The sequence below is a fragment of the Typopeltis vanoorti genome, chromosome 2 (assembly GCF_054136105.1).
Source record: "Typopeltis vanoorti isolate ZY-2024b chromosome 2, IOZ_Tvanoo_1.0, whole genome shotgun sequence".
NCBI classification, from domain to species: Eukaryota; Metazoa; Arthropoda; class Arachnida; order Uropygi; family Thelyphonidae; genus Typopeltis; species Typopeltis vanoorti.
In genome coordinates, this window is record NC_143550.1 from 72256346 (window position 1) to 72275088 (window position 18743).

At 35.8% G+C, this 18743-nt stretch overlaps 1 protein-coding gene across 1 annotated transcript in view; it reads left to right on the plus strand.

The window, feature by feature from the left end:
• Positions 1-340: 340 nt before the first annotated feature.
• LOC150109163 (uncharacterized) overlaps positions 341-18743 on the plus strand; it is a 47350-nt gene continuing 28947 nt past the window's right edge. The window contains exon 1 of the mRNA XM_090405910.1: positions 341-696. The gene's annotated coding sequence lies outside the window, so the exon portion shown is untranslated. The remainder of the gene's footprint in view (positions 697-18743) is intronic.

Here is an 18743-nt window from a genome sequence, read left to right on the forward strand (position 1 = left end):
CACATATGAGTTTGGAAAGTCTGCAAGTTACTATTTGATAAGAATGCGGGAATAAACAATTTCCTCTCCTCCAATAGAGTAAACTTGGATGATGAAGAAATGTTCAGGGATCGATTCTTATGATTATTATTTTTTACTATTCTGTGCGATGCTGAGTAGAACCACTGCGATCATATCACAATACAAAAGTTTGCTTGTTCTATCCTCACAAACAGCTCTTATCAATAAGCACGGTGGTTAAGACTCACGTGACGTCATTTAAAGCGACGCTACATCACTTGACAGATCGGTGAAGCTTTACTAACTCCATAAATGTACAACTAGAGACGTTAACGCGCGTGCGCTTGCTTCTACCTTCGCTCGGCTCTCGGTTTCATGGGCAGAACAAGTCGAGGGTTAACTGACCTGGGGTATCCGGAGATCGGACATATACGGCATCGTCTCGCGCTGTTACTTTGTTCCCCCCTCCCTCTTCCAGCCATGCCACCCGCCCGTAATTCCTGACGTGAGAGTTGTAGGGGGAAAAGGTGAGTGACGGATAAGGTAGCACCTGCCAGGTCACGTGGGTCACCAGACGAAACTAGTCGCACACGGCAAACCTAGCGGAGCCGCTTTCAGTTAGTGGTGGCGACGGCTGCGGCGAACGAGCGACGTAGGAGTGACGGATACACCCTCGTAGCGAATTTTGCATATAAGGTAAGAAAATGCACTTTTGTTTTCTGTATGTGTTAGAGAGGACAAAAAATACACTAATACGAAGACAGCGTGTAGTTTTCGGAATGTTTCGGGCCTAGACTGTTATGGCAAACGTGGTGGTTCGGTTTACGGCCGTCCAGGCGGTTGTCAACGAGTGGGACTGTTTATGTCAACGGTGTTTTTATGGAAATATTTCATTCGTAACATTCTTTGGCTGTCCTTTAACTATACATTCGGCTTGATTGATCACGTTCCCGGAGGTTTTTTGTTGTTTTTTTTTCGACTCCATCAGTCAATGCCGAAAACTTGTTTTGCAGTGAGTGGGTTTAAATTCTTTTGCAACAAGTATATCTTGAACTTTTCTATTGAGATCGAAACGTGATTTTTTAGTTTTATGTTAAAAATAAAGTTGCATCACGCATTCTTTTATAGATAGCAATGTACATTCAAATCACAGCGGAATTTCATTAGCAAGGGAGTTGCTCGGAAGTCAGAGATTGAAACTTTATATTCGAGCCACTGAGGAGGACCAATTAGTTCGAAAGAGTGTCCTGTCAGTGGTAATCTTAAGGAAAAATACCAATAAAAGGAAAACTTATGAGAGTCTTTTAAGTACTGTAGCACACTAAGATAAGTCATGCAAAAATCGTAAAAAAAAATAAGAAAAATCCTTAGCTCGCTCTACTAATGCACTTCGGGTTTACAAGATTTCGTAAGCGGGAGTGACATACGAAAAGTGTAAGATGCTGCCGTGTCATAACTTTCGAAACATCTCAGGAGGTTTTCAATCGCACATCACTTTGCTTACTTGTTATTTATTTCCTATTTTACAATGTTTTTCAGGTTCAAGGAGACCATATTTTTCGAAATTAATTTTTCTTCCTGTGAGTTTGTTCATTATCAGTATAATGCATTAACCCATGCTAACAATCTCATCTTTGCCATTACGGTAGCTGGAAAGAGTCTTTTTTTTTTAAATACTTCTACATGCGTTTACTAGTCTCTTGACATCTTTAAGTAGGCAGATACCGGATGTCAAGTAAAAAGATATTGGTAGGTGGACACTTGAAAAATAAACAGAAAGCACAATGATAACCACCTGATGAGTATTATGAACTTCAATTCAGGTTACAATCTGCTAATTTGCTCTGCATTTAAGATGCCACAAAGGTAGATGTCAGGAATCAGACACGAGACAGGAACCAGTAAAACAAATTAAGAGACTTTTTTCGGAACACCTTCTATGGAGTCACTTCAGAGGTAGCATGAAGTGGCCTCTCAAAATTATTTCACCTGTATAGAAATGTTAACAACTGTTAAGATATTGCTTTTATGTCATCATCATCATACGTATCAAGGATTTAGGCCTGTTCCGGCCTTAGAAGTCATCGTTGAATCTTTTAAGAGAACGTCCTTGTTTTCTTTTTCCTAATGGTTTGTACTTTAAGGTTTGTTTTGGTAATCTTTCTGTTTTCATTCTTTGAACGTGTTCCATCCACCTATGTTTATATTTTTTAATTTTTTCAATTACTGATTCTTGGTTTAATTCTTTCATAATATCTTCGTTTCTTTTGTGATCAAATAGGGTATACTTTGCAGTTTTTCTCATAAACTTCATTTCTGCTGTTGTTAATCTTTGTTTGTCTTTTTGTTTTATTGTCCAGATTTCGTTTCCATACCTTAAGACCGGTAGGGCTAATGTATTGTATACTTTTAGCCTGGTTTGTTTTTGAACTAGGTTTGGTTTAAATATAGTGTTAATTACTCCTGTTATTTTTAAATATTTTGCAATTTTTATGTTTATATCTTTTTCATTTTCATAAGTGATCAGGTAGTTAAATGAATTCACCTGTTCTAAGATCTTGTTGTCTAATACTAATTTAGTTCTTGCTTGATCTTGTCCTTTAAAGGCCATAGTTTTTGATTTTTCCGTTGATATTATCATACCATAATCTTTGGATATCTCATTTAGATTTGAAATAGCTTTCTGTAAGTTATCTTCAGAATTTGTAATTATTATTTGGTCGTCTGCAAAGAGGAGAGTGTTTAAGTTAACTGTAGGTGAAAGTTTAATTCCTTGATGCAAATTTTTACTCCATTTTATTATTATTTCATTTAAGTAGATATTAAAAAGAGTTGCTGAGAGGGGACATCCCTGTAGGACCCCTTGGTTTATCTCTCTCGTATATGATAGCTTGTGATTTAATCTTATTTGTATTTGATTATTTTCATATGTACTTGTGATAGCTTTTAGGATATTATTTGGTATTTGTCTTTCTTTTAATATGCTAAATAATATGTTTCTTTTAACTTTGTCAAATGCTTTTCAAAGTTAATAAATGCAAAATGTGTTTCTAAATTGTATTCTCTTCTTTTCTCCATTAGTAATTTTAGGCAGAAGGCTGGGTCTATACATGATCGTCCTTTTCTAAATCCATTTTGTACCTCTAGAATAAAGTTTTCGGAATATTTCATTAGTTTGTTATTTAAGATTCTGCTGTATATTTTGTAACATGAATTTAGTATACTGATACCTCTATAGTTTTTAGGGTCATCTCTATTACCTTTCTTAAAGATAGGAATCACAATTGCTTTTTTCCATTCTATTGGGGGGATACCAGTTAAGTAAATTTTATTTAAAAACAATAGGAGTCTTCCTTTGAATCTTGTTCCTGCGTATTTATATAGTTCTGAACCTAGCTTATCTTCTCCAGGTGATTTTCCGTTTCTTGTTTCTTTCAGGCTGATTTCTAATTCTTCTTCAGTTATTTCCTTTTCATTTTCGTTAATTGTTTGCCAGTTGTCTTTTTTAAAATATTTGTCTGTCCACAGTTCTGTGTAGTAATTTAGAAATTCTTCTAATTTCAATTCAGTGTTTAATTTTATGTTTTCTTTGGTATCTGCATTTAGGTGTTTCAAAATCTTATATACATTGGGTCTTATTTTATATAAATCATGTTCTAAATTAGAAAGAAATTTATTCCATGATTCTCTATGTCTTTTTCTGACTTCTCTTTTAGCTATGGCTCTTATTCTTTTATATTCTATTTCATCTTCTAATCTTTTACTGCTTAACCATTTGTGATAGGCTTCTTTTTTCTTTTTGATTATTTCTTTGATTGTATCATCCCAGATCTTCAGTTTTTTTTCTTTTATTGAATTTTTTGGTCTTTCCTAAGCTTTCATTTGCTGCTGCATTTAGTATCGTTTTTAAGCCATTCTATTTCTATTTCCTTCATTTTGTTTTATTTTATCTAGATACTAGTTAATTCTTTGTTCATATAGCCATTGTACATTTGTATCATTCAATAGTCTAGTTTTATAAACAAATGTTTCAATTTTTCTTTCTGTTCTTGTTACTTGTAGCCATTTAGGTGGTAATCTTAATTTTATTTTAACAAGGAAGTGGTCACTGCTTATTTCATATCCTCTGTGAACTCTAACATCTAGTGAAAATTTTGATGTCTTTTCATTTAATATGAAGTAATCTAATATTGATTTCCATCCTCTTGCTGCCCAAATATATTTATGTATGTCTTTATGTTTATAGAAGGAATTCATTATTTTTAGGTTATTATAAACTACAAAGTCAATCAATTTTTACCATTTCTGTTGAGAGTGTGTTCTCCATTATTCCTATATTATTATTAATTTTCGTGTTTCCAATTCTTGCATTTAAGTCTCCTGTTAAAATTATGTAATCATTTTTATTTATTTTATTATGTGTTTTGTAGCCAATTATAAAAATCAATATTATCCTGTTCTCTTCCTTCTTCTGGGGCATATAAACCAATTATTGTTAAATAGCCTCTATCTATTTTTATTCTAGCTTCTATTATTCTTTCATTCCATAATTTATAAGGCTTTAACTGTTTTGAAAGGGAGTTATGAATCCAAATCATGACTCCTGCTTGTGCTCTTTGGTCTCTGTCGACTCCACTGTATATCACATTAAAATTTTCAGTTCTCATAGTTCCTTTTAATTTCTTTTTTGTTTCAGTGATTACTGCTATTTTAAAATTTCTTTCATTTAATATCTGGTCTAATTCTATTTCTTTATATGCTATTCCTCTTACATTCCAGTTTACTATGTGTATTATATTTTGTCGTTTCCATTTTCATTTTCCCTTTTCCATTCCAGTGTCGTTTCCCATAGATTCAATCCGATTATCTTTTTCTGTCAGCTTACAAGTATGGTTATGTTCTCCATGTCAGGGGACCAGCCTGACGATGGAATAGTTCAGTGGTAGGGCTGCTACCTTAAGGCTTCTGAACTCTCCTTCTTCCGAATTTAAACCCATAGGAGGAATAGGGTATATTGAAGGGGAAAGGGTAGATTATAGAAGAAATATAGTAAGGTTTATAGAGAGGATATAGTTGTAAGGCCAGAAATGAAAAGACCCCATGGCCCTCGAGTACTCTAATAGCACAAGGGTCATAAAGTAAGAAGAGTTGGCTGATAAGGCCTTATAGGAAAGATTAAAGTAAGTGGGTCTTCCTCAAAGTAGAAGAAGGAGAGGATAGATCCAGCTAGGGGTCCATGGGAGTGCCGCTTCTCTTACAATCAAGATGATTGCCCCTTATGGCCCTGTTGGTCCACGAGTCCTTATTCAGTATATTCGGACCACCCCACCATATATATATATATATACACACACACGCACGCGCATGTACACACACACACACACACACACACATACACACACACACATACATGGTGGGCTCCCCTATCCGCCACCCAGGGGACGCGCTCTCTAGGGGTTACAGGGTCCCCTGAGAGTACTTTTATGTAATTCTAGTAATAAGAAACCGATTTAATGCTTCAATTAAATATGTCAAAATCGAAATATTTTATAATTTAATTGATATTCTAATAACATTAAGCATTTTGAAACAAAACTACAAAGATTTTAAAGTGCTATTATCTCCAACAGGGCAGAAAGTTTAAAGATAGAGGGGGTCATGTGAAAGAAAAATTCATTGTTGTCGCTGAGATTATTGATCAGATTAGATGCTGGCACGACAATCATTGATCGGGAAGACTTGTTGTCACGAGGTGCATTAATCGGGAGATTATCGTCATCCTGATGAGGAGTACTGATCGAGAGATTGCTATCTTCATCATCATAAAGGGCATTAATTGAAAGGCTTTCTCTTTTCATCCATATCAGGAGCACTGATAAGGAAGACCGGTTACTATGACAACAAGAGATGTGAAAAAATTCCCCGAAACGATTACTGATCGACAACTGATGGTTAGTTAAACACATCGTGCTTGTCTAAATCATTTACAGGGTGCCATGCAAATCATTAATGAGAAGTGAATCAAATATGAATAAGGTGTTATTTGCATTAGTGAGGAGACGCACATTTGTTAAAAAGGTGCACTAATACTACGTCGAGTCTGTTTTGAAGACTTTCATGTAATAGGACTATGAAAGTCTGGATTATTCAAGATGAGCAATGATAAATCAACGTGACTAAAGTTTCATATTCTATAGACTTTGCACACATATTTAACGATATTTTCAGCATAGTTTTTTGACTTAAGAAGCGTTTCACATCTAGTATGTTGGCTCAGTCTAGCTCACTATAATGCAATACACTATAGTGATAATAATATGTCTTCAATAGGGGGGGGATTACTGTAGACAACCTGGTCTAAATTCGGTACGTTGACATTTGATATAAAAACATATTTCAATAATTTATTTTCGGAGGCTTACATCTCATTTGTGTTAATATATGAGGAGGTTGTTTTATTTCAATTAGTTTCTGTTTGTATGCAGCTCTTTTTGTTGTTGAAAATAAATGGAGGCTACTTTCTTTTATAATATTTTAACCTCTTTTTAATTGTAGTATCCTTTTTCACTGTCTTTTTCTTTCTTTTTTGTTCCTCTCCTTCGTCCTACATTGACGTCCCTTTAAAAGAGTGAAAGAATGAGTTTGTAGTTTCCTTCCCTGCTTTCAGACCAAGAGGCGCGATAAGCTCTAATGGTTTTCTTGATAAAAATGCGTCGCCCTATTTGAGACCTATTGGAGAGTCATTCTTTTTAGATCACGTGAGCATTGGAAAGAAAAATTCCACCAGCGGTACTCGAGACAAAGCACTTTACCGTTTAAGGTAGAAGATGGGGGGGGGGTGTTACGTGAGGGGAATGCTGAAACCGAAGCCACTCCTAAGTCATGGAGCATGTACTTTGATCATTATTGCAATCTTAACCTTTAGCTACTATTCCGTACGCCAGTACTGAAGTTACTTAACCGCATGTGTGTCAGAAGAAACCGCTAATGCCACTGTATGCTACGCCGAATATTGTTTTTTAAATAATTATTATATTTTTAGTGTATTGCAACAGCAGTTTAGTTCATCAGGAAGCGCACACGTAGGCATTTCTATAAGGAAAAAAAAATGATAAACAGAAATGCTCTTAAACTTGAATCACGAAAATTAATAAGCGAGTAGCTCTAATTTGTGTTCCGATCCCTTTGCTTTGAGCAATAAATTCTTGGCAGGAGGATAGGGGAGGGGATTAAACTCGTTGTACATTAGACAACAAATGTTCTACGGTATCTCGCTCGGTGAATACAGAGATCGTGATGGTGATTTAGTTGCTCGTGCCGTAGGGCGTAGCGATGGGAAATATTTGACACTGGTGACCCTCATTGTGCTCCAACTGTTCCGGCTGTTATTCAGCTCCCCGATCTTTTCCCCTATTGCTATACCAAGTGATATCCTGCCATCCAATACAAAAGGGATTAGAGTTTGCCATAGAAAAATATTTCCCCGAGTGTCCTGTTGCAGTCAGCGTCTGTTTACGGAGGCATTCCGTTAACAAGATATGTGTACGGTTGGAAGCCTGTAGGATATATTAATCACTATTTGAATACCAGCTTCTAATTGCACGTAGCCCCAACAGTTTATAGAACGTTCTTATTCTAAAAAAAATACTCCGTTTTATAGTAAAATATCATCGTTGGTTGAATTGCAAAGCCTCAGAACGGATGACAGTTAAATACTATTTCCCTTGATGAATCTGTTTGTCATTGATCATCAATCACAAATAAGAATGTGTTAATATACTCTACCCTATAATTTCAGCAGATCATTTTTTTTGTTTATTTATTTTAACGATTTCTTCTCCTCGGGCTTGCAAAAGACACACATACTTTGCATTAAGTAAAATGTGCTTAACCTTAAATAGTTACATCTAGAAAAAACAGGACAGGAATGGTGAAGAATGGTATTTTAATCCAGTATTTTGTTTAACAGTAATTGAAGCATTTCAAGGATAAAGTGAATAAAGTAATTTGAATGAGAATATGAAATATCAAGCAAGTATTCAAATATTTTGACTACGCCCTCTTGGCACAGTCTGTGGTTGCAGCCTGTCAAATGTCTGGAAGGATTTTTTTATATCTTTACTTATTGAGGAGATTAGACTAGGTTGCTCAGAATAATCGGTCATTGTAAAGCGAAATATTCTTACAATAAACTTAATTTACTGTAAATTAAAATTTTAAGTTCTTAACGACGTACATCAGAATTTACCAAGGACATTATTTTTGGATCGGCAAAATGTAACCACTGTTCGAATATTTATATCTAAAGGTAGCTGTGGAAAAATTGATATTTCTTGCATGATACAGTCCTGAATTTAATACTTTTTCCCTTGTTCTTGTAGTTGTATCCCTTATTTTTAGAAGAAGCAATGATGGTCTTTCTTCTGTTTTGCATTCATGATATCCATAGAACCGCTTGCTTATTCAGTAGCTTATTCAGAATATTTATTTGGAAATACTGTATTTGAATTTTATAATATGTTTTAAATTCGTGTTGTTGTTCTTTCAAATGTATATATAGAAGTAATTAAATTCCAATTTTGCTTCATCTTTAGTAATCCAGTATATGTATGACTTGCACTTAAAAGCATTTAAAGTACTTTTGCATTTTATATTTACATTTCAGAAAATCTTATTCTAAATAAGTAACCCCTAGTACTTAATAGCCCCTCTTGATAGTGAAGTGCAGGTTATAGATTCGAGGAGTGCCGTGAACTAAGTGAACTTTTATAACCTTTTCAGCCGATATTGGTTTAGACAGCATACGATATCTGCCCCAGGGATCTGAAGAGCTATTTACTAATTCTGTGAACTGCAATAATAATATGCAATAATTGTTTTAATGCGTCTACTTCTCATGGAGAAGTTGTAATTAATTACAATGATCACACATTAGCGCGTGGTATAAGGTATTTTTTAAATATTTTCTTGTTCTAGAGACCAAATATGGAATTTTTACAGGCTAATTCAGGTCATAAGCGGGGCGGTGGTATCGCAGCTGCCAATGAAATACTTCTCTCACTTGAACACATTGGCAAACATCCATGCCCAAGGCGGGATTCGAACCCGTAGTATGTTGCTTGAAGAGTGGATATTCTATCCGCTCTGCCAACCACGCCGGTAAATTCAATGCATATTAAATAATAATCTCTCACATTTTGATGTAAAATGTGTAGATAAATATTAAGTACGTAATCTTTTCCTTGTGAGGAAACCAGAATTTGCAGACAGAAATATTTCGATACCGGCAATGCAGGCGAAGTTTTAAAACTTCTAAGTTTTGGTGTATCAAAAATCGTTGTGCCCACTTAAAGAACGTTTATAACTTCGAAGTTTGGATCCAATACTCTAGTGAAGTTCCGGTTTCTTGGAAATGGCTTATGTTTTAAAGATTTCACGGTATTAGTGTTGTTGTTATCTATGTTTATGGCATTCCAACATCACTAAGTTAGGCAGTTTCTCGCTTATCAGCAACTGATTATAACCAACTGTTACATTTACATGCCTTTTCGGAAATGTAAATAGAAACAGGAAATATTTCTGTTAAGAACAGAAGTCTTTTTATTTAGTGTTTTTCCGGAGATTTTCATCCACATTTTTGTCGCCTTCCTCAATTAGGTTTGTAATTCAACCAACAACAGAATATAAGTACACAAGAAGAAGAAGAAGAAAAAAAAACGTAGCTCATTTTCTAATATTATTATTTTTACTGTTATCATATCAACTACAATGTACACCGCTAAAGAGGTCTGTTAGTGTCGTTTGTAATGTGTTTTAATTTACCATTTATCTTTTAACGCTTGTTTTGATGCCCTGTCCGTTTCTCTTCCTCCCCCACTCACAACACTGCCACGAAGAAAACTTGAACAGAATTAATTTGTGACGTAACAGAATAACCTCATATGTCAAAAGAATCGCGTGGGCGTTTGTTGAATAAGCACGCTTCAAATACGTGATGTAGTTACAGTTCTGGGAACAAATATTCTGGCCTTTCATATCACCTCTTATTAGAAACAATTAAATAAGCGGGAAGAAGTTATTTATACTGACCTAAGTAGTAACCAACGTTGCTATTATAACATTCAACTGCATTGTCCTTGGCTTGTAGTCCCTTCCAAGGTCGGCTTGTTTCTTTCTCTCCCATTCTTTTTTTTTTTTTTTTTTCCTCTAGTGCTTTGTCTACTGTACAACATGTACACAATCACGCTTTGGGCAAGGCTTCTAAGAATTTAGCCACGAAGTATTGAACCGTGCATGTAAAATAATGTTTAAGACTATTCAATGGGAGTCTCTATTAGCAGACGTTCGGCCAGTTTTTTATATCGCAACCAGAGTAACCGCTTCGTTAACAACGAGAGTTGGCTCCCCCTCCTCTTTTATAAAGGGATACCTTTTCTTCTCGCCTATCTGATAATTCTATTGTCACGATTTCATGCTTTACATATTCAGTGATTCTTCATGTGGGGGAGGGGGGTGAACAATCTGCAATTGTCTATTCGCTCCTTCCTCATGGGAAAAACATTCATTTTTTTTAATTTTTTTATAACGGTTGAAGTGAAATAATGATATTAATAACAATCAGCAAATACCATAAAATTATTTCTGTTACGATTTGCCCACAGAAAAATAAAAGTACTGAAGTATATGATATTCTCATATTAAGACTATTTTATCAAGTTTTTATGTAATTTCTATCCAGAGTTCATTATTATTATCTTGTTCTATACAATGCTCTTTCATGTTCGACTAGCTGTGTATCGTCCTAATCTGATACATCCCCACATCTTCTAAGATGGGATAACTGTTTCAGTCTGTCTTTGTCTTCTTGTGGGTATTTTCCCACCATTTTTTCCCTCTCAAACATCTGTTTTACTAATCCTTCTAACTCCATTATGTTCAAACTCATCTCCTTAGGTTATACTTCTTAATTAACATTTTTAAAATTTAATAATCTCGATTCATCTTCTGATGTGACATCTACAGTTTTAATTTGGTCCTGCCATTGAAACCACCTGCTCATTCTCATGCAGAGTAGTTCAAAAAAAAAAAAAAGGCTCATTTTTAGCTTTTATAAATGTTATTCTTAATTTTGTACATAATAAAATTGTGAGATTTATTTCAAATATTTTTTAAATTTATAGTCTGGTGTTTTAACTTCATTTACTGAAACAGAAGTCCTCTTTGTTATCAACTGTACTTGCGCTACACATTTTCACATTAAAACAACTTTTTTTTACTTCAAGGTTTTTATACATATTCCAACGACAAAGTATTGATCAGACTCCCTTAAATAGAATTAATTAATGCAAATGCATGCATAAACAAGGATATGAAGGCTATAGAATTAAATAAAAAGATAGTACGCGGAAATCTGATCTCTGTTTGCAAGTGCTTGTAACTATAATATATTTCTCATCTCATCATCCTTTTACCTTGCGGTGTCGAGGGTTTATTAATCATTGGATCTCAAACCGTTCACAGGATAAGGTGGTCAGCCCTACGTCACGGTGTATCCTATGTCCTGTAGTGTTGAATTCTCAAGGCCGGTTTGCCTGCTTTGCGGGATGAAAAACCCCACGATAAACTGGGGAAAAAGTCCTACTTTCCACGCCCAGCTAACGTGGCTATGGCTGAGGAGCGTCACCGACGGGAATCGAACCTAGGACACTCCTTCCCTAGACATATGGTTGCGAAGCGCACAGCCACAAGGCTAACAGTGCGGACTATCATATTTTTAAACTGTCTAAACAGCTTATCGTAACAGCTGCTATTAGATTATTAGATTAGATTAGTTAAATATACGTGATGCTTTAACATAATAGAACTGGGACTTACAAGAGGATGTCCCTCGTGATTTTAATATTTTGAAAGTAATCAGTTTGTTGCTTGAACGAACTTATTTCATTTTTTTTTCAGTGATTTAATTTTTATTGATGAAGGAGAAAGACAGCTCATCATCAAAAGAGTAGCAGCAATTTTCATTTCAGTGCTGCGATTTTAATAAGTTAAATGTAATCATATAAATAAAATAAGACAAATGAAGTGATTAACCTGATCAGCTATCTACCAATCATGTATCATCCCTGCAAGAGGAGGAAGAGGACTATTCTTGATCTCATCCTATCTTGGACAATTAGCAGGCTGAGCGTGAACAACCAAGCAGGCTTGGATGTTCATGACTGTCTTGAGGTGGAAGATGAATTTTATCGCTCGGTGTTAAACCACCGTCCTGCTTATTGGAGGTCTGAAGTGGTTTGAAAAAGATCTACGTTTGGACCTCTAGAGCAGGATCTCTCGACTATATAAAAAAATAAATAAAAAGTGTCAAAAATATAAAATTAATAAAAAAAATAGAAAAAATCCTTAGCCTATCCATGATATGAATGTATTATAGGCTTACATAAAAACATTTCGTGGGTTGGGCCCTAAAAATAACATATCAAGCATTTAATCATTCTTACTCTGTTTTCTGTTATTTTTATGGTTTTCGTATTTCTCTTGATGTTGTTATGCTTTTCATTCTGTTGAAGGTTGATTTTGTAATTTCTTTTCTTCTAATCCCTCATTTGCTTTTGTCATCTTCTGTAATTAAATATTTTAAATAAGAACACGATTTAATATGTTACTACTGTTACAGCGAGAAAACAACACGTCATCTCGTTTGCTTTATGCTATTTACATTCTTTTGAAAGAAAACTGAAAATAGTCCCAGAAAACCTTTGTTTGAGAAACGGCACGGGATCGACAGTGGAAAGAAATGCTGAGCTTTTAAATTTATTTAAATGAATTTATTTATATAAATTTTAAATTACTTTAAATTTAACAGTGAAAATTAATACAACAGTTGTTACAAAATTGACATGACTCATCATGAAGCGTTCCTGACCTTCTATCAGATTAACTAAATTAAATTTAGTTAATCTGATTAATTTAGTTAATTTAGTTAATGAAAGTGAATTCATGGCACTTCTGAAGATAATAAGATCTTTGTTGAGAATTAGAAAAAAAAACAGAACTTCCTTTTTTTAAACACTTACATAAAATCTCACAGGAAAACTGTTTTGTTCCGTAAACAATCTTTCTTTAAGATTTTTCCGCAGAGCAGGATTAAATTGAGCGTATAGAGAAAAATAAAACTTTTTATTTAATTTTATTTTTAGTGTGGTTTTCTTTTACTTTACGAACATTCTTCAACTTTTACGATATCCCAACAAAGAGGAGGAACTGGCAAGTGGAAAACAAAATGGAAATTTTGCTTTCAAAGGTTGGATAAACCCATCTCACAGAAGCAGCAGTAAGCCTCGGTGGCTTCTTTCGGATAAAGAATTGGCTTAGGAGAGAAGAAAGATCGAAGTCGTAGTAACTCAGGATCAATGGGGCGGAACTAATCACGTCTACGCGATCATGTGAGGCGTTCCAGTCAACAAGAGGGATGTTTATGCAACACCTCCGTGTGGTCAACATTGCTCTTAAGGTATTCGGCGTCCATTCCTAGAATTCCGCAAATGTTCGTGTAGCGAGGGGGGGGGGAGGCGACTTAAATGGACACACGAGGAGATCGGACACGTCACAAAGGCGGTTTGCATCTGAGGTGGACAGATATCCTTCTCACTGTGAGGAGGAAAAAAAAAAGGAAAAAAATGGGGTGAGTGACCTCATGTGCTTTTCTGAAATTTCACTTTTCGTTCGCCCTTTGAGGAGAAAGGAGAATGTATAAGCTGATATTCAAATTCATGCGCAACAGATTTGTAATTGGACCTGAAGTTCAAGCAACTTAACAGTTAAAAAATATTTGTACGCATACCCACCAAAGGGAAGTACTATTTAGTACTATTTTCGTAGGCAGAGTAACAAAGGAGAGGGAAGGACTTTGTATTATCATTACAAAAGTCTTTTTAACTTATAGGACACATTGAAATATATTGAAAATATTCTGAATGTTTATTCAGCTATTAAATTATTTTAATAAATGACATAAACACTTTCACAGAGGAGCGTCTTCTTCATAGCTCTGTCACAACATTTGCTCTTCTGTTTAAATTATCTTAGTCGAATCCTTCACTGTCATATTTCTGCCAGAAACATCTCATAAAGTCTGTGCTCCTTTCTCCATGCTTACAGTCTGACCTCATACTGTTTGCCCCGTATTAGTTAACAGCTTCCTATTAAGTAATGTAGCATTGATCAACGGCGTGATCTAGTTAACAGTCAGTGGGTTGGTTTCTTTTTTTTTTTTTTTGCGATATCTCGTCTTAAAAGATTACCATGAAAGTTTTCTTTTGTCACAGAGCGTTATTATTTTTGTCATCTTATCTCTGACCTACTATCACTTCTTGTCCTTCACCTCTAATTATATTTTCATAGCACGACATAACCAGCTATATTGCGCAAAGCTAGTAACTGTGATAAGCCTTTATGAAGAATGTTATGTTATGACCTCTTTAATCTTGACCTAGCACAGTCACTCACTCATTAGGTGACGGTCAAACATTAAGCTGAGAGGTCCCATTCCATTTTTGAATTTCTTAACCACTCCTCTTTTCCGTGCTTGCAAGCAGTGTGTGTCAAATGTTGATCATGTTACTCACGCCACCTTGAAGATTTCAAATTTGAGCATTCGTTCTAATTGTTGCTTCATTCTTAATTGAATTAATCTTTCGCTGGATGGGATTTTTCATCTACAGTTGAGTCTGGTTGGAAAATCCTTCTAATTTGGAATCTTTCTAGTGATGATGTTTTCGAAACAGAAATATAAACTTGTCATGAAAAAGATTTTATCATTTAAAATCCTTTATAATTTAATACAATTAAAATAATTTATAATCAAATATAAGACAATGGTTTTCATTTCGTCGATATCAGGAATGGCAAGTGAGGATCCCCACATACACGGTTTTCTTCCCCTTATAAAAATATGTGTGTTATATACGCGTTGACGAGTGTACGATATTGACTTATGACAAATGTACTTAAATATATTTGGGATAAATACATATAAATACCTGTGTATAGACGTTGATCCACGAGTACAAATACTTACTTATAAATATTAATAATCAAAAGTTGCATAAACTCATTCGACTTAATGAAAGGGGATTTGGATCTAACTTCAAGAGAGTTTTCTCCTTATTACACTGATTACGAGAAGCATTCCCACACTTTAAGGTGAGTGTTTTGTTTTTCATTAATTGACAGTTCCGATTTGAAATGACAGCTCCCTTCTTATTAACAACTTATTACAGAGAAAACTCCATAATATCCCACCCAAAACACTTCACGTAAAAAATGCCTAGTTAAAAACAAAAATATTGCGGTGAATTTAAGATCAAGATTGTTATTACGTCAACTGATATTGCTTTTAATGGAACGCAGTAGCGAATATATACTGCTTGGAAAGAAGTCAACGAACATCCCCCATGTGCAGGATGCATCGTACCACGTAATGAGTCACGTGTTTATAGCCGGTATAAATTGCAGGAATATGATACAGAGTTTGAAAGTGGAGTTGTGATAGGATGTCATGTTTCAGACCTATCTGTTGGCGAATTGTCGAAAAATTGGGCCATTCAAGGTCAACAGTCAGTGATACCATACTGCGATGGAAGTTCAGGGAGTCAACTGCAAGTTCTACCCGCAGTGGACCCACCACACTCACCGAACATGATCGTAGGGTGCTACGAAGGATAATATGTAGAAACTTCCATTCCTCGGCTGACACTTGAATGCGGATTCCGGGCACTGAAACACGAATTTGTACAAAATCATTCAGAACCGAAGTTTACAACATGAGTTTCCATGGTAGAAGCGTAATATGCAAGTCCCACATTACATGAACCAATATGCATTGTCCTCTTCACTGGTGCAAAGAGCGTGTGCAGTGCAACGAGGAAGCTTGGAAGGCTGTGTTATGGAGCGAAGAAACAGGCTACACACTCTACCGAGCAGATGAACAGGTGTGAGCTTGGTGGATGCCCGGTGAATGTCTCTTACTGGAGTGCGTAATCCCATATGAAATTCCGAGGTGGCGGTATGATGGTATGGTCCTGTTTTTCCTGGTTTGGACTAGGACCTCTATGGTGCCAGGAACATTGTACACCAAGAGGTATCTTAACACATTCTGGACAATGCTACGCTTCCTACTTTGTGAAGTGTCTACGGAAATGACCATCGTCTCTTTCGGCAAGATAATGCACCATGTCATAAGGCTGCTGCTGTAACTGCGTGGTTCGTGGACATGAACGTCACTACACTTGACTGGCCTCTACAGAACCCTGATCTCAACCTTACCGAACATCTGTGGAATGAACTGGAATGTCGGGTGAAGTCAAGGGACGTCTGCCACACGAGATCAGGACGTAATTACATGCCTACAGGAAAAATGGTCCAAAATTCCTATAGATCGCTTGTATGCTTGTGGGAAGTATGCCTTGTAGGATTGCTGCAGTCATCTTAGCGAAAGGAAGTCCTACATGTCATTAAGGTGGACGCCATGGGTGTTTGTTCCTCACACTATGGTGTCCGTTGACTTCTTTCCAAGCATTGTTCATTTGCCTTTCGGTGTGAAAGAGTCGACTGAAATTCCATATAAGACGTGAGAGACCTTTATCGGGACTTTTTGACTGAAGGTGGATTAGCTAATTTCATTAGCAAGTCGATCCCCGTGCCAAAAGGCAAATCAGTTAGAAATGAACGCAATTAATACAGGCGCGATATGCTTACTCTTTGCTATCTTAGTTGTTTCGCTCATAACTACAGATGACTGTAACCCTTACAATTCCAAATCCTAAGTATCAAAAATGCGAATTACTTTCTCAAATTTTGGTGGGAATTAAATTTGCATTAGCAATTATCAGGTGAATTTAACTTGGTTTCTTTTTCAGAATAAATGTTTCATTCGGGATATATAATTTTTACGTTAATTGCATCTAAAATTCAACAGTATTTCTTATATTATTTTGTTTTACATAGTCAGCTGAAGAAGATCATCCCTGAAATTTCTTAAATTGTTTGCCATCTTTGATAAACCACCTCTCGCTATTTTCCCTCATAATATTCCAAAGAGTACTGTAGTTTTTCTCCCTTCTATCACTCCCTCCTTCCCCTCCATTCCTCCCGTTCTTCACCTTACCGTGAAGCATCTACTACTTGGTCGACGCTGCACACAGCGATGCTTGAAAGTGTAGGATAAAAGCGCTGATCTATAAAAAAAAAAACGTGCTCTTGCCATCTCCCCCTCACATACACTTAGGGGATTTTTTATTTTTATGAATTTCTTTAAAGGACTCAGTGGGTGGTAGAGTAGAGTGGAGTAGAGGTTAGAGTTGCATTCCTCGCTTGAAGTCTTCTCAACCAATAGCAAATTTTCTAGTCCGTTTGAACTGAAGTATTAGGAGAAAAGAACAAAAAAGCACGATGTCACTTCTTCATCGATTATATTTAATATTTTCAAAGGAAATTTGGTTGTTGTGAGCCACTATTAAATAATTTCATAGATACTTAAATTGAATATCTTAAACCACAGTGGGGGGGAATGCTCTCTGCTCGCCGGTCCAGTCTTCGTCCTTCAACGCGAGGGGCGTTGCTTCTGACAAGAGCGTTTGGAATGATCATCGATGACATTTCTTGAGCTTTGAACGACGTGCATGTAAAACGTTTCTTATAGTGGGGAAAATTATATGGTCAAAAAATGCATTTATATAAAAAAATTGTCCCCAATATCTGGTCGTTTTTTCATGTTCATTCGCCGGCTACGGACAATATACAATATGCAATGACACACACACACACACACACACACACACACACACACACACACACACACACACACACACACACACAGTAGTAAAAATTAATGAGATTGATTTTACTAGTGTGTGTGTGTGTATAATCACGTGATCGCTGTAGGCTGTAAACACTGTGACTTATTTGTAAATCTGTAAACAATATGACTGACTACTTTGCTGAAATATTGGCTTGCTTTATTTCTAGATATTGCGATTTCTAGAAGATATTAGGACAAGAAAAATAAGACATTGTTCTTGAAAAGTATTATTGTTCTTATCCATAAATATATATAGCGAATGTGGTCTTACTAGTTTGTTTTTCAGATTCAACCAAAACCTGTTGCTTGCATGTTGTTCGGCCTTTGACATAACGATTCTCATTGGCAAAACGTTTGAGTACGCGTGTCAAAAGTCAGACGTGGCTGCCAAAGTATCCAATGCCGGACTTGCTTTTTTTTGTTTTTCTATCTCTTAATCCACATTGTTACTGCGTGGAAGTGAAATTCATTATTCCACGGTCTTCTAACTCATTACGGAGACCTTACCTCACGCAGTCACGCTCTACACAATTGCATCACGCACTGCTTAGCAATAGCATTGCTCGATGTTGGAAATTATTTCTTAGATAGATTTGAAAGAGAGAGAGAGAGAGAGAGAGAGAGAGAGAGAGAGAGAGAAAGTTTGCTGACGAGTACAAACAATAACTACCATCCTTAACGAACAATTGTTCAGTAGATACGTCATTGTGATTGCTTCGAGGAGAAAGAGATTTGCGTGTGTTTTGGTAGCATCGTTATCTTGATGAAAGACCGGAAGAACATTGAGATCTGTGGTCGGTCCTTGACCTATTTGTAAGCGACATCATTAAGGGCATCTCATCTTCGGAAACATCTTAAGATTAGCGTGTGTAGTGCCAGGTAC